The 15,628-nt window shown below is 33.4% G+C and overlaps 3 non-coding genes across 3 annotated transcripts; all 3 read right to left on the bottom strand.

Annotated features, from left to right (window-relative positions):
• Positions 1 to 8,180: 8,180 nt before the first annotated feature.
• On the bottom strand, positions 8,181 to 12,151 carry LOC119558742. The gene has a single exon (XR_005220398.1). It is a non-coding gene; the product is annotated as a large subunit ribosomal RNA (ribosomal RNA).
• Positions 12,152 to 12,552: 401 nt separating this feature from the next.
• LOC119558750 lies at positions 12,553 to 12,731 on the bottom strand. Its single transcript, XR_005220406.1, has one exon. It is a non-coding gene; the product is annotated as a 5.8S ribosomal RNA (ribosomal RNA).
• A 659-nt stretch (positions 12,732 to 13,390) lies between these two features.
• On the bottom strand, positions 13,391 to 15,385 carry LOC119558736. Its single transcript, XR_005220393.1, has one exon. It is a non-coding gene; the product is annotated as a small subunit ribosomal RNA (ribosomal RNA).
• Between the last annotated feature and the right edge of the window lie 243 nt (positions 15,386 to 15,628).

The raw sequence follows: 15,628 nt of genomic DNA, 5'->3' as shown, positions 1-15,628 counted from the left end.
TTTCTTTATATTTGCATATTTCATTCTAAAATATCTTTTTTGTTCGACATACGTCATTATTGTATCCACACATGTACAATTTTTGTTTAACCAATATAAAATATTGAATTAAATCATTTGTATTTTGATGATAAATTTAAAATTTATCTGTATATATTCATATAAGACTCTTTGGTAATATATAATATAAAACCGAGCGCATATATGATATGTACGTTAGAAAAAATAATATATATATATATTATTTTCTTTTAATATAGGGACACCTCTTTTAATTTATCCCCGCAGGGAATTATCACATAACTCAGTATGTGATAATGGCAGACCAATATACATATATATCAAGATTATCAATACAAAATATATATCATTATTAGCCTGCCTCAATTGTAATTATTTATTTGGATTAACGATAAAGTTCGGAAACAATTTGTTATTCTATGTATAATAGAAACCTTGGCCTTTGTTTCAACATTATTATCTTTGGGCTTAAAATATTAACCGTGGAGCCAAGTCTCATATTCATAAATGAATAAAGAAACAAATTTGACGGATTAATATCTTCTCTACCGACAGACAGTATTTTGTCACGTCAATAGTAGATGGCCGGCCCATTGACCATCCTATAGTAGTTTTTGGACCCAATATCTTTAATTCGGGTATTTTCAATTGTCTTTGCCAATCAACCGTTTGGTACTCTCTCATATAATAAGAGAATACACATATAATTCCATTATATGGATATATCTTCATTATTTTATTTGCTACATCACCCTATAATAGTTTTTGAACCCGTCAACTTCAATTCGGGTATTTTCAATTGTCTTTGCCAACCATTTATATGGTATTCTCTATTATAATAAGAGAATACTAGTGTATATCCATTATATGGATATATCATCTTCATATTATTTGCTACACCACCCTATAGTAGTTTTTGAACCCATCATCTGCAATTCGGGTATTTTCAATTGTCTTTGCCAACCAACTATACGGTATTCTCTCTTATAATAAGAGAATACAAGTATATTTTCATTATATGGATATAATGCCATTTATTTTTCAATATCCATATAATTCATTTAGTTTTGTATGTACAAAACAAGTTTTCTTTATAGTATTGACAAAATCATATGTTTACGCATAACATAAGTTTTGACCAATACGAGGAGGGGCCCGCCAACGACCACCTCCCTATAGTAGTTTTTTACCCCACGCACTACTGCGTGCCTGTTTACAGTACTAGTGCCAGCTATCACTAGGTTTATATATCATGTTTCAGTGATATATGGGTAAATTCTACCATTTATTCTTATGTATATGGCATTTCTATGCCATATTTATACAATCCATTCATATCTTAATGTATATTTATTATATTATACATTATTATGCCTTATAGGTATTATACCTATAAGCCATATCCATACGATTCATTCACTAGTGCCGCCCCTCACTAGGTTTATAATTGTTATATCATTGATATACAATTTATTTCTATATATATGGCATTTATATGCCATATCCATACAATGCATTCACATTTCAATGTATATTTACTTGTTATACATTATTATGCCTTATAGGTATTATACCTATAAGCCATATCCATACGATTCACTTATATAAATATATGTATATTTTTCTATACATAATTTTTTTTTATTTTTGTATGGATTTCTATGCATATCCATAGTTTATATGGATATGCTTGGCGTTCTATATAGTATTGACAAATTCATATGCATAACATAAGTTTTGACCAATACGAGGAGGGGCCCGCCAACGACCACCTCCCTATAGTAGTTTTTTACCCCACGCACTATTGCGTGCCTGTTTACAGTACTAGTGCCAGCTATCACTAGGTTTATATATCGTGTTTCAGTGATATATGGGTAAATTCTACCATTTATTCTTATGTATATGGCATTTCTATGCCATATTTATACAATCCATTCATATCTTAATGTATATTTATTATATTATACATTATTATGCCTTATAGGTATTATACCTATAAGCCATATCCATACGATTCATTCACTAGTGCCGCCCCTCACTAGGTTTATAATTGTTATATCATTGATATACAATTTATTTCTATATATATGGCATTTATATGCCATATCCATACAATGCATTCACATTTCAATGTATATTTACTTGTTATACATTATTATGCCTTATAGGTATTATACCTATAAGCCATATCCATACGATTCACTTATATAAATATATGTATATTTTTCTATACATAATTTTTTTTTACTTTTGTATGGATTTCTATGCATATCCATAGTTTATATGGATATGCTTGGCGTTCTATATAGTATTGACAAATTCATATGCATAACATAAGTTTTGACCAATACGAGGAGGGGCCCGCCAACGACCACCTCCCTATAGTAGTTTTTTACCCCACGCACTATTGCGTGCCTGTTTACAGTACTAGTGCCAGCTATCACTAGGTTTATATATCGTGTTTCAGTGATATATGGGTAAATTCTACCATTTATTCTTATGTATATGGCATTTCTATGCCATATTTATACAATCCATTCATATCTTAATGTATATTTATTATATTATACATTATTATGCCTTATAGGTATTATACCTATAAGCCATATCCATACGATTCATTCACTAGTGCCGCCCCTCACTAGGTTTATAATTGTTATATCATTGATATACAATTTATTTCTATATATATGGCATTTATATGCCATATCCATACAATGCATTCACATTTCAATGTATATTTACTTGTTATACATTATTATGCCTTATAGGTATTATACCTATAAGCCATATCCATACGATTCACTTATATAAATATATGTATATTTTTCTATACATAATTTTTTTTTACTTTTGTATGGTTTTCTATGCATATCCATAGTTTATATGGATATGCTTGGCGTTCTATATAGTATTGACAAATTCATATGCATAACATAAGTTTTGACCAATACGAGGAGGGGCCCGCCAACGACCACCTCCCTATAGTAGTTTTTTACCCCACGCACTATTGCGTGCCTGTTTACAGTACTAGTGCCAGCTATCACTAGGTTTATATATCGTGTTTCAGTGATATATGGGTAAATTCTACCATTTATTCTTATGTATATGGCATTTCTATGCCATATTTATACAATCCATTCATATCTTAATGTATATTTATTATATTATACATTATTATGCCTTATAGGTATTATACCTATAAGCCATATCCATACGATTCATTCACTAGTGCCGCCCCTCACTAGGTTTATAATTGTTATATCATTGATATACAATTTATTTCTATATATATGGCATTTATATGCCATATCCATACAATGCATTCACATTTCAATGTATATTTACTTGTTATACATTATTATGCCTTATAGGTATTATACCTATAAGCCATATCCATACGATTCACTTATATAAATATATGTATATTTTTCTATACATAATTTTTTTTTACTTTTGTATGGTTTTCTATGCATATCCATAGTTTATATGGATATGCTTGGCGTTCTATATAGTATTGACAAATTCATATGCATAACATAAGTTTTGACCAATACGAGGAGGGGCCCGCCAACGACCACCTCCCTATAGTAGTTTTTTACCCCACGCACTATTGCGTGCCTGTTTACAGTACTAGTGCCAGCTATCACTAGGTTTATATATCGTGTTTCAGTGATATATGGGTAAATTCTACCATTTATTCTTATGTATATGGCATTTCTATGCCATATTTATACAATCCATTCATATCTTAATGTATATTTATTATATTATACATTATTATGCCTTATAGGTATTATACCTATAAGCCATATCCATACGATTCATTCACTAGTGCCGCCCCTCACTAGGTTTATAATTGTTATATCATTGATATACAATTTATTTCTATATATATGGCATTTATATGCCATATCCATACAATGCATTCACATTTCAATGTATATTTACTTGTTATACATTATTATGCCTTATAGGTATTATACCTATAAGCCATATCCATACGATTCACTTATATAAATATATGTATATTTTTCTATACATAATTTTTTTTTACTTTTGTATGGATTTCTATGCATATCCATAGTTTATATGGATATGCTTGGCGTTCTATATAGTATTGACAAATTCATATGCATAACATAAGTTTTGACCAATACGAGGAGGGGCCCGCCAACGACCACCTCCCTATAGTAGTTTTTTACCCCACGCACTATTGCGTGCCTGTTTACAGTACTAGTGCCAGCTATCACTAGGTTTATATATCGTGTTTCAGTGATATATGGGTAAATTCTACCATTTATTCTTATGTATATGGCATTTCTATGCCATATTTATACAATCCATTCATATCTTAATGTATATTTATTATATTATACATTATTATGCCTTATAGGTATTATACCTATAAGCCATATCCATACGATTCATTCACTAGTGCCGCCCCTCACTAGGTTTATAATTGTTATATCATTGATATACAATTTATTTCTATATATATGGCATTTATATGCCATATCCATACAATGCATTCACATTTCAATGTATATTTACTTGTTATACATTATTATGCCTTATAGGTATTATACCTATAAGCCATATCCATACGATTCACTTATATAAATATATGTATATTTTTCTATACATAATTTTTTTTTACTTTTGTATGGTTTTCTATGCATATCCATAGTTTATATGGATATGCTTGGCGTTCTATATAGTATTGACAAATTCATATGCATAACATAAGTTTTGACCAATACGAGGAGGGGCCCGCCAACGACCACCTCCCTATAGTAGTTTTTTACCCCACGCACTATTGCGTGCCTGTTTACAGTACTAGTGCCAGCTATCACTAGGTTTATATATCGTGTTTCAGTGATATATGGGTAAATTCTACCATTTATTCTTATGTATATGGCATTTCTATGCCATATTTATACAATCCATTCATATCTTAATGTATATTTATTATATTATACATTATTATGCCTTATAGGTATTATACCTATAAGCCATATCCATACGATTCATTCACTAGTGCCGCCCCTCACTAGGTTTATAATTGTTATATCATTGATATACAATTTATTTCTATATATATGGCATTTATATGCCATATCCATACAATGCATTCACATTTCAATGTATATTTACTTGTTATACATTATTATGCCTTATAGGTATTATACCTATAAGCCATATCCATACGATTCACTTATATAAATATATGTATATTTTTCTATACATAATTTTTTTTTACTTTTGTATGGTTTTCTATGCATATCCATAGTTTATATGGATATGCTTGGCGTTCTATATAGTATTGACAAATTCATATGCATAACATAAGTTTTGACCAATACGAGGAGGGGCCCGCCAACGACCACCTCCCTATAGTAGTTTTTTACCCCACGCACTATTGCGTGCCTGTTTACAGTACTAGTGCCAGCTATCACTAGGTTTATATATCGTGTTTCAGTGATATATGGGTAAATTCTACCATTTATTCTTATGTATATGGCATTTCTATGCCATATTTATACAATCCATTCATATCTTAATGTATATTTATTATATTATACATTATTATGCCTTATAGGTATTATACCTATAAGCCATATCCATACGATTCATTCACTAGTGCCGCCCCTCACTAGGTTTATAATTGTTATATCATTGATATACAATTTATTTCTATATATATGGCATTTATATGCCATATCCATACAATGCATTCACATTTCAATGTATATTTACTTGTTATACATTATTATGCCTTATAGGTATTATACCTATAAGCCATATCCATACGATTCACTTATATAAATATATGTATATTTTTCTATACATAATTTTTTTTTACTTTTGTATGGATTTCTATGCATATCCATAGTTTATATGGATATGCTTGGCGTTCTATATAGTATTGACAAATTCATATGCATAACATAAGTTTTGACCAATACGAGGAGGGGCCCGCCAACGACCACCTCCCTATAGTAGTTTTTTACCCCACGCACTATTGCGTGCCTGTTTACAGTACTAGTGCCAGCTATCACTAGGTTTATATATCGTGTTTCAGTGATATATGGGTAAATTCTACCATTTATTCTTATGTATATGGCATTTCTATGCCATATTTATACAATCCATTCATATCTTAATGTATATTTATTATATTATACATTATTATGCCTTATAGGTATTATACCTATAAGCCATATCCATACGATTCATTCACTAGTGCCGCCCCTCACTAGGTTTATAATTGTTATATCATTGATATACAATTTATTTCTATATATATGGCATTTATATGCCATATCCATACAATGCATTCACATTTCAATGTATATTTACTTGTTATACATTATTATGCCTTATAGGTATTATACCTATAAGCCATATCCATACGATTCACTTATATAAATATATGTATATTTTTCTATACATAATTTTTTTTTACTTTTGTATGGATTTCTATGCATATCCATAGTTTATATGGATATGCTTGGCGTTCTATATAGTATTGACAAATTCATATGCATAACATAAGTTTTGACCAATACGAGGAGGGGCCCGCCAACGACCACCTCCCTATAGTAGTTTTTTACCCCACGCACTATTGCGTGCATGTTTACAGTACTAGTGCCAGCTATCATTAGGTTTATATATCGTGTTTCAGTGATATATGGGTAAATTCTACCATTTATTCTTATGTATGTATATGGCATTTCTATGCCATATTTATATAATTCATTCATATCTTAATTTATATTTATTATATTATACATTATTATGCCTTATAGGTATTATACCTATAAGCCATATCCATACGATTCATATACTAGTGCAGCCCCTCACTAGGTTTATATATCTCATTTTAATTATATATTGGTAAATTCTATTATTTATTCTTGTGTATATGGCACTTATATGCCGCCATATCTATAAAAATGCATTTATATTTCAATGTATATTTTCTATATTATACATTATTATGCCTTAAAAAGTTATTATACCTACCATAAGGCGATATCCATACGATTCATTTATATAAAAGATATATGTATAATTTTCTATACATAATTTTTTTTTATGAATATATGGGTTTCCTAAGCATATCCATATAATACATTTAGTTTTATATGGATTAGATTGGTCTTCTTTATTGTATTGCCAAACTCATATTGATAAAATAAGTTTTGAACAATAAGAGGATCAGCCGCCAACCAACCAACCACTGCTACCATTGGAGGAACATATACTTACTTTTTATATGTCCTCTTACTTGAATGGTCCTCTCTTTACTTGAAAATTTCATTACCATAGGAATCTATTTATACATGGAATATGATTTCCACTACTTTTTCGCGTCACTAATAATTAATATGACGATACAGACTTGCTACCATAACATAAGTCTTGAACAATAATAGGAGCAGCCGCCAACCAACCACCAACCAACCAACCACTGCTACCATTGATAGTAATTTTATATGTCCTCTTTAGTTGAATTTCAATACCATAGGAATATTTATACATGGAATATGTTTTGCCACTACTTTTTCGCGTCACTAATAATATGACGATACAGTCTTGCTACCATAACATAAGTTTTGAACAATAAGAGGAGCAGACACACCAACCAACCAACCGCGCTGCTACCATTATATATACTTATATTTATATAAGTCCTCTTTACTTGAATGGCCTCTTTACTTGAATTTCAATACCATAGGAATATTTATTTATACATGGAATATGTTTTGCCACTACTTTTTCGCGTCACTAATAATATGACGATATAGACTTGCTACCATAACATAAGTTTTGAACAATAAGAGGAGCAGACACCAACCAACCAACCGCTGCTACCATTGAATGAACCATATATACAAACTTTTATATATGTCCTCTTTACTTGAATTTTAATACCATAGGAATATTTATACATGGAATATGTTTGCCACTTTATCATCGCGTCACTAATAAGATGACGATACATTTTGTTTGTTCAATATTTACTTATATATTGATGTTTCCAATTTAGGTCTTTTATATTTCTTCTTCCCTACCTTACACACCACAAACAAAGTGGCGTGCGATGCTGCAAGCAAGCATAATGATTATGCCCGCTTGCAACATCTTTATTATCGAATCATCAAGCAAAGGATAAGCTTCAGTGGATCGCAGTATGGCAGCTGCTCAACCACTTACAACACCTTGCCTGTTACAAAAGTCGTTTACAATTGATTCTAGGCTTTGTCATTGTATTAAATAATGCTTTTATATGTAACTAGCGCGGCATCAGGTGATCAAAGATCCTCCCAATTTACTATGTTACAAATTACATTGGCATCACATCCATTGTCGTTTATAAAGTAAATTATAAACTTTAAATGGTTTAGAAGCCATACAATGCAAATTGCCCCTTATTTATCATTGCAGTCCAGCACGGATACGACCTTAGAGGCGTTCAGGCATAATCCAACGGACGTAGCGTCATACCACTGTTCGCTCGAACAAGTATTGTGCCATTGGTCCGTACCTGCGGTTCCTCTCGTACTACGCAGGAATGCTGTCGCAACAACGTTTTGTCATTAGTAGGGTAAAACTAACCTGTCTCACGACGGTCTAAACCCAGCTCACGTTCCCTTGCATGGGTGAACAATCCAACGCTTGGTGAATTTTGCTTCACAATGATAGGAAGAGCCGACATCGAAGGATCAAAAAGCGACGTCGCTATGAACGCTTGGCCGCCACAAGCCAGTTATCCCTATGGTAACTTTTCTGACACCTCTTGTTAAAAACTCTTTAAACCAAAAGGATCGATAGGCCGAGCTTTTGCTGTCCCTGTGTGTACTGAACACCGAGATCAAGTCAGCATTTGCCCTTTTGCTCTATGTGTGGTTTCTGTCCGCACTGAGCTGGCCTTGGGACACCTCCGTTATTATTTGAGAGATGTACCGCCCCAGTCAAACTCCCTACCTGGCAATGTCCTTGAATTGGATCATACCTGAGTAATTGGAGTTATACCAAATTTTCAAATCAAAAATACATAAATGCACCGTTTTATTAAAGAATTTGTTTGCGATTATATAACAAACTCGTGATACTTTGATCAAGAAGCTTGCATCAAAACCCAATACCATAAGATATAATAAATATATCCGTATAATGGCTAGGAAATGATACACGTTCCATTTAATCAAGTAAGTAAGGAAACAATAAGAGTAGTGGTATTTCATTGGCGATACCAAACCGAAGTCTAATATCTCCCACTTATTCTACACCTCTTATGTCTCCTTACACTGCCAGATTAGAGTCAAGCTCAAAAGGGTCTTCTTTCCCCGCTAATTATTCCAAGCCCGTTCCCTTGGCTGTGGTTTCGCTAGATAGTAGATAGGGACAGTAGGAATCTCGTTAATCCATTCATGCGCGTCACTAATTAGATGACGAGGCATTTGGCTACCTTAAGAGAGTCATAGTTACTCCCGCCGTTGACCCGCGCTTACTTGAATTTCTTCACTTTGACATTCAGAGCACTGGGCAGAAATCACATTGTGTCAACACCCGCTAGGGCCATCACAATGCTTTGTTTTAATTAGACAGTCGGATTCCCCAAGTCCGTGCCAGTTCTGAATTGATTGTTAATTGATAATCGTTATAATTAATAAGAACTAATTGGTTTAACCCAATTAGTATTCTTAAAAATTTTAGCAAGAAAGTTCCACAATTGGCTACGTAACTAAACTATCCGGGGAACAAGTGACCAACATAAATGCCAGACACTCTATTTACCCAGAACGAGCACATAAACCATGTTATTGTTTCCCAATCAAGCCCGACTATCTCAATCTTCAGAGCCAATCCTTATCCCGAAGTTACGGATCTAATTTGCCGACTTCCCTTACCTACATTATTCTATCGACTAGAGACTCTTCACCTTGGAGACCAGCTGCGGATATTGGTACGGCCTGTTGAGAAGTTTGCGTGTCCCCACCATAAATTTTCAAGGTCCGAGGAGAAAATATCGACACAACAGTATATGTCATGCTCTTCTAGCCCATCTACCATATCTCTCTGCGAAAGACTTCCATGGTAGTACGGCTATAAAACAGAAAAGAAAACTCTTCCGATATCTCTCGACGGCTTCTTTATGGTCGTTCCTGTTGCCAGGATGAGCACGAGGCCCATATTTAATAACAAACGGATACTCAACAGGTTACGGAATTGGAACCGTATTCCCTTTCGTTCAAAATTATTCAAGTATATTAATTAGCTTGATTTATATAATATAATTATATTTGTATGGCATTTGTGTTTTACTTGAAAATTTTCGGCTTTCGCCTTGAACTTAGGACCGACTAACTCGTGATCAACCACTGTTCACACGAAACCCTTCTCCACTTCAGTCCTCCAAGGTCTCATTCGATTATTTGCTACTACCACCAAGATCTGTACCAATGGCAGCTCCATGCAGGCTTACGCCAAACACTTCTACGCATACCATTGTACCTTCCTACTCACTAAAGTTTCAAAATTTATATCACAAGTAATATAAATCATCTACTTTAGCGGTAATGTATAGGTATACAACTTAAGCGCCATCCATTTTAAGGGCTAGTTGCTTCGGCAGGTGAGTTGTTACACACTCCTTAGCGGATTTCGACTTCCATGATCACCGTCCTGCTGTTTTAAGCAACCAACGCCTTTCATGGTATCTGCATGAGTTGTTAATTTGGGCACCGTAACATTACGTTTGGTTCATCCCACAGCGCCAGTTCTGCTTACCAAAAGTGGCCCACTGGGCACATTATATCATAACCTTGAACTTCATATCAAGAAAGTTAAGGTTCTTACCCATTTAAAGTTTGAGAATAGGTTAAGATCGTTTCGACCCTAAGGCCTCTAATCATTCGCTTTACCAGATAAGATTATTTTATATAACATTAAAATGCACCAGCTATCCTGAGGGAAACTTCGGAAGGAACCAGCTACTAGATGGTTCGATTGGTCTTTCGCCCCTATACTCAATTCTGACAATCGATTTGCACGTCAGAACTGTTTCGGTCTTCCATCAGGGTTTCCCCTGACTTCAACCTGATCAAGTATAGTTCACCATCTTTCGGGTCACAGCATATATGCTCAAGGTACGTTCCAGTTAGAGGCATAAATAATATAAATATCATTATACATAACTATATAGAACGCCCCGGGATTGTGTTAATTAGCTATAAATAGTTAAAAAACTAATCCCATTATTAGTCAAGTTAATTACGCTATTAGGTTTATATCCCAATAACTTGCACATATGTTAGACTCCTTGGTCCGTGTTTCAAGACGGGTCCCGAAGGTATCCTGAATCTTTCGCATTGTTAATCATACAAGTGCATATAATAAACACAAAAATCAATGATAATTATGCCATTATATAATTCCGAAAAATTAACGCACTGTATTCATATAAATCTATCAGCACTTTATCAAATTAATAACATTTATTCTGTGTTAAAATGCAAGCAAATTAATTTGAATAAACTATAAGTTATATTTTATGATAAATTTTGTATGCTAATAGATTACAATGTCCTTATATGGAAAAAATGCACACTATTATCATAATATTGTTTAAATATTACAATTTTAATGATGAATTTTCCATAACGGATATTCAGGTTCATCGGGCTTAACCTCTAAGCAGTTTCACGTACTGTTTAACTCTCTATTCAGAGTTCTTTTCAACTTTCCCTCACGGTACTTGTTTACTATCGGTCTCATGGTTATATTTAGTTTTAGATGGAGTTTACCACCCACTTAGTGCTGCACTATCAAGCAACACGACTCTTTGGAAACATCATCTAGTAATCATTAACGTTATACGGGCCTGGCACCCTCTATGGGTAAATGGCCTCATTTAAGAAGGACTTAAATCGTTAATTTCTCATACTAGAATATTGACGCTCCATACACTGCATCTCACATTTGCCATATAGACAAAGTGACTTAGTGCTGAACTGATTTCTTTTCGCTCGCCGCTACTAAGAAAATCCTGGTTAGTTTCTTTTCCTCCCCTAATTAATATGCTTAAATTCAGGGGGTAGTCCCATATGAGTTGAGGTTGTGTATAACTTTTTTTGCAATTAATTCTTTATATATAATGATAAAACATTTTATTAAATTCGTTATATATTTTATATATTTGTATGGCATTTGTTTGGTCTAACGAATCAACGAAGAATAATAATATTGTCAACGGCTTTCTATTTACTAATCTTTAATAAGAGACAATTCTAGATAAATTTTTTATGCTAGACATTTCTCAGTATTATTTGATTGAAAAAGAAAATATTTCTCTTCGTTTTTCACATTCAAATTATTTACTAATGTGAGATAATGTTTTTCATATATTTGTTAATATTATGAATAATATAATAATTAAATTATTATTATCCAATAATATACCATATGCTTATAAAATTTCATTATAAAATTTATATAAACAACTTAATTAGCATAGTCTTACAACCCTCAACCATATGTAGTCCAAGCAGCACTATAAAATTAATTAAAGTACATAACAGCATGGACTGCGATATGCGTTCAAAATGTCGATGTTCATGTGTCCTGCAGTTCACACGATGACGCACAGTTTGCTGCGTTCTTCATCGACCCATGAGCCGAGTGATCCACCGCTTAGAGTTTTATATATTGGTTTGGTAATTTTGTCATATATGTTTTTATTGAAAGAAATTAAAAATACACCATTTTACTGGCATATATCAATTCCTTCAATAAATTGATTTTTATACCTAAAACGAATGCTGCGAAATGTCTTAGTTTCATATAACCAATAATATATCAAGTATTTTTTAAATGGCATTTACGGTATTAATACTTTTTTTTAGCGATATATATTGAAATTTATATAAAACATTAACCTGTAATAATCAGGTACAACATTGTACATTTTAGGTTGTTGCATTATCCAATGTATGCGCATAACTGAGATGAACAATACATATCGCAACGCGTGTATATTATGGTCCATATACACACAGTGTTTTATTAATTAATTGCATTTAATATACAATATAATAATAATATTAAATAAATTTAATAATTTCGATTTGCTTGTTCGAATTTGTTATTTGTTTGCTTTTGCTTATTTATTTATCTCTTATTTAATGCAATAATATATTTATTATTACAATTATTATTTCGATTTGCTTGTTCGAAATTTTATATTTGATCTATAAAAGATCATATTTTTGGCAATTTATATTTTATTTGTATTACTATAATATATTATATTATTATAATAAAAACAAATTTTTTTATTAACGGTAAGGATATTAAACAATAATGATCCTTCCGCAGGTTCACCTACGGAAACCTTGTTACGACTTTTACTTCCTCTAAATAATCAAGTTCGGTCAACTTTTGCGAAACAACCGTAACACACAAGGCGTCACAGTGATCACGTCCGGAGACCTCACTAAATAATTCAATCGGTAGTAGCGACGGGCGGTGTGTACAAAGGGCAGGGACGTAATCAATGCGAGTTAATGACTCACACTTACTGGGAATTCCAAGTTCATGTGAACAGTTTCAGTTCACAATCCCAAGCATGAAAGTGGTTCAGCGGTTTACCCGGACCTCTCGGTCTAGGAAATACACGTTGATACTTTCATTGTAGCGCGCGTGCAGCCCAGGACATCTAAGGGCATCACAGACCTGTTATTGCTCAATCTCATTATTGCTAGACGCAATTTGTCCATTTAAGAAGCTAGTGTCCTTATAATGGGACAAACCAACAGGTACGGCTCCACTTATATAAACACATTCAAACACAATAAACATTTTACTGCCACCATGAATGAAGGCTATATAAGCTTCAACACCATAATCCTGAAGATATCTATTTAATATATTTGAGTCTCGTTCGTTATCGGAATTAACCAGACAAATCACTCCACGAACTAAGAACGGCCATGCACCACCACCCATAGATTCGAGAAAGAGCTATCAATCTGTCTTACACACTTATGTTCGGACCTGGTAAGTTTTCCCGTGTTGAGTCAAATTAAGCCGCAGGCTCCACTCCTGGTGGTGCCCTTCCGTCAATTCCTTTAAGTTTCAGCTTTGCAACCATACTTCCCCCGGAGCCCAAAAGCTTTGGTTTCCCGGGAAGCGACTGAGAGAGCCATAAAAGTAGCTACACCCAATTGCTAGCTGGCATCGTTTATGGTTAGAACTAGGGCGGTATCTGATCGCCTTCGAACCTCTAACTTTCGTTCTTGATTAATGAAAACATCTTTGGCAAATGCTTTCGCTTAAGTTAGTCTTACGACGGTCCAAGAATTTCACCTCTCGCGTCGTAATACTAATGCCCCCAAACTGCTTCTATTAATCATTACCTCTTGATCTGAAAACCAATGAAAGCAGAACAGAGGTCTTATTTCATTATCCCATGCACAGAATATTCAGGCATTTGAAGCCTGCTTTAAGCACTCTAATTTGTTCAAAGTAATTGTACCGGCCCACAATAACACTCGTTTAAGAGCACTAATGCAGGTTTTTAAATAGGAGGAACATATGAAAAAATACAAGTATCTAAGCACATGTAAGAACTCCACCGGTAATACGCTTACATACATAAAGGTATAGTACTAACCACAATTGTAAGTTGTACTACCCGTATGAAGCACAAGTTCAACTACGAACGTTTTAACCGCAACAACTTTAATATACGCTATTGGAGCTGGAATTACCGCGGCTGCTGGCACCAGACTTGCCCTCCAATTGGTCCTTGTTAAAGGATTTAAAGTGTACTCATTCCAATTACAGGGCCTCGGATATGAGTCCTGTATTGTTATTTTTCGTCACTACCTCCCCGAGCTGGGAGTGGGTAATTTACGCGCCTGCTGCCTTCCTTAGATGTGGTAGCCGTTTCTCAGGCTCCCTCTCCGGAATCGAACCCTGATTCCCCGTTACCCGTTGCAACCATGGTAGTCCTAGATACTACCATCAAAAGTTGATAGGGCAGACATTTGAAAGATCTGTCGTCGGTACAAGACCATACGATCTGCATGTTATCTAGAGTTCAACCAATATAACGATCTTGCGATCGCTTGGTTTTAGCCTAATAAAAGCACATGTCCCATAAGGTTCATGTTTTAATTGCATGTATTAGCTCTAGAATTACCACAGTTATCCAAGTAACTGTTAACGATCTAAGGAACCATAACTGATATAATGAGCCTTTTGCGGTTTCACTTTTAATTCGTGTGTACTTAGACATGCATGGCTTAATCTTTGAGACAAGCATATAACTACTGGCAGGATCAACCAGAATAATGTTTTTATTCATATTTCATTCATATTTTTGAATAGAAATTAGCAATATAAATTTTATAGATTGTTTTCTATCGAATACGGCCATTTTTATATAGCATTCGTATACGTTTGTTGTTTTCACAATATATACTTGTTCCGCCACTAATAATAACAAGTTTTTTAATTATTGATGTTAAAAACACAATATTTTTTTTCGTAATACGTAATAATTTTCTTTATATTTGCATATTTCATTCTAAAA

The sequence above is a fragment of the Drosophila subpulchrella genome, unplaced genomic scaffold, assembly GCF_014743375.2.
Source record: "Drosophila subpulchrella strain 33 F10 #4 breed RU33 unplaced genomic scaffold, RU_Dsub_v1.1 Primary Assembly Seq132, whole genome shotgun sequence".
Classification (NCBI taxonomy): domain Eukaryota; kingdom Metazoa; phylum Arthropoda; class Insecta; order Diptera; family Drosophilidae; genus Drosophila; species Drosophila subpulchrella.
Note: the sequence above shows the minus strand (reverse complement) of the source record. Positions and strands in the feature narration are given on the sequence as shown.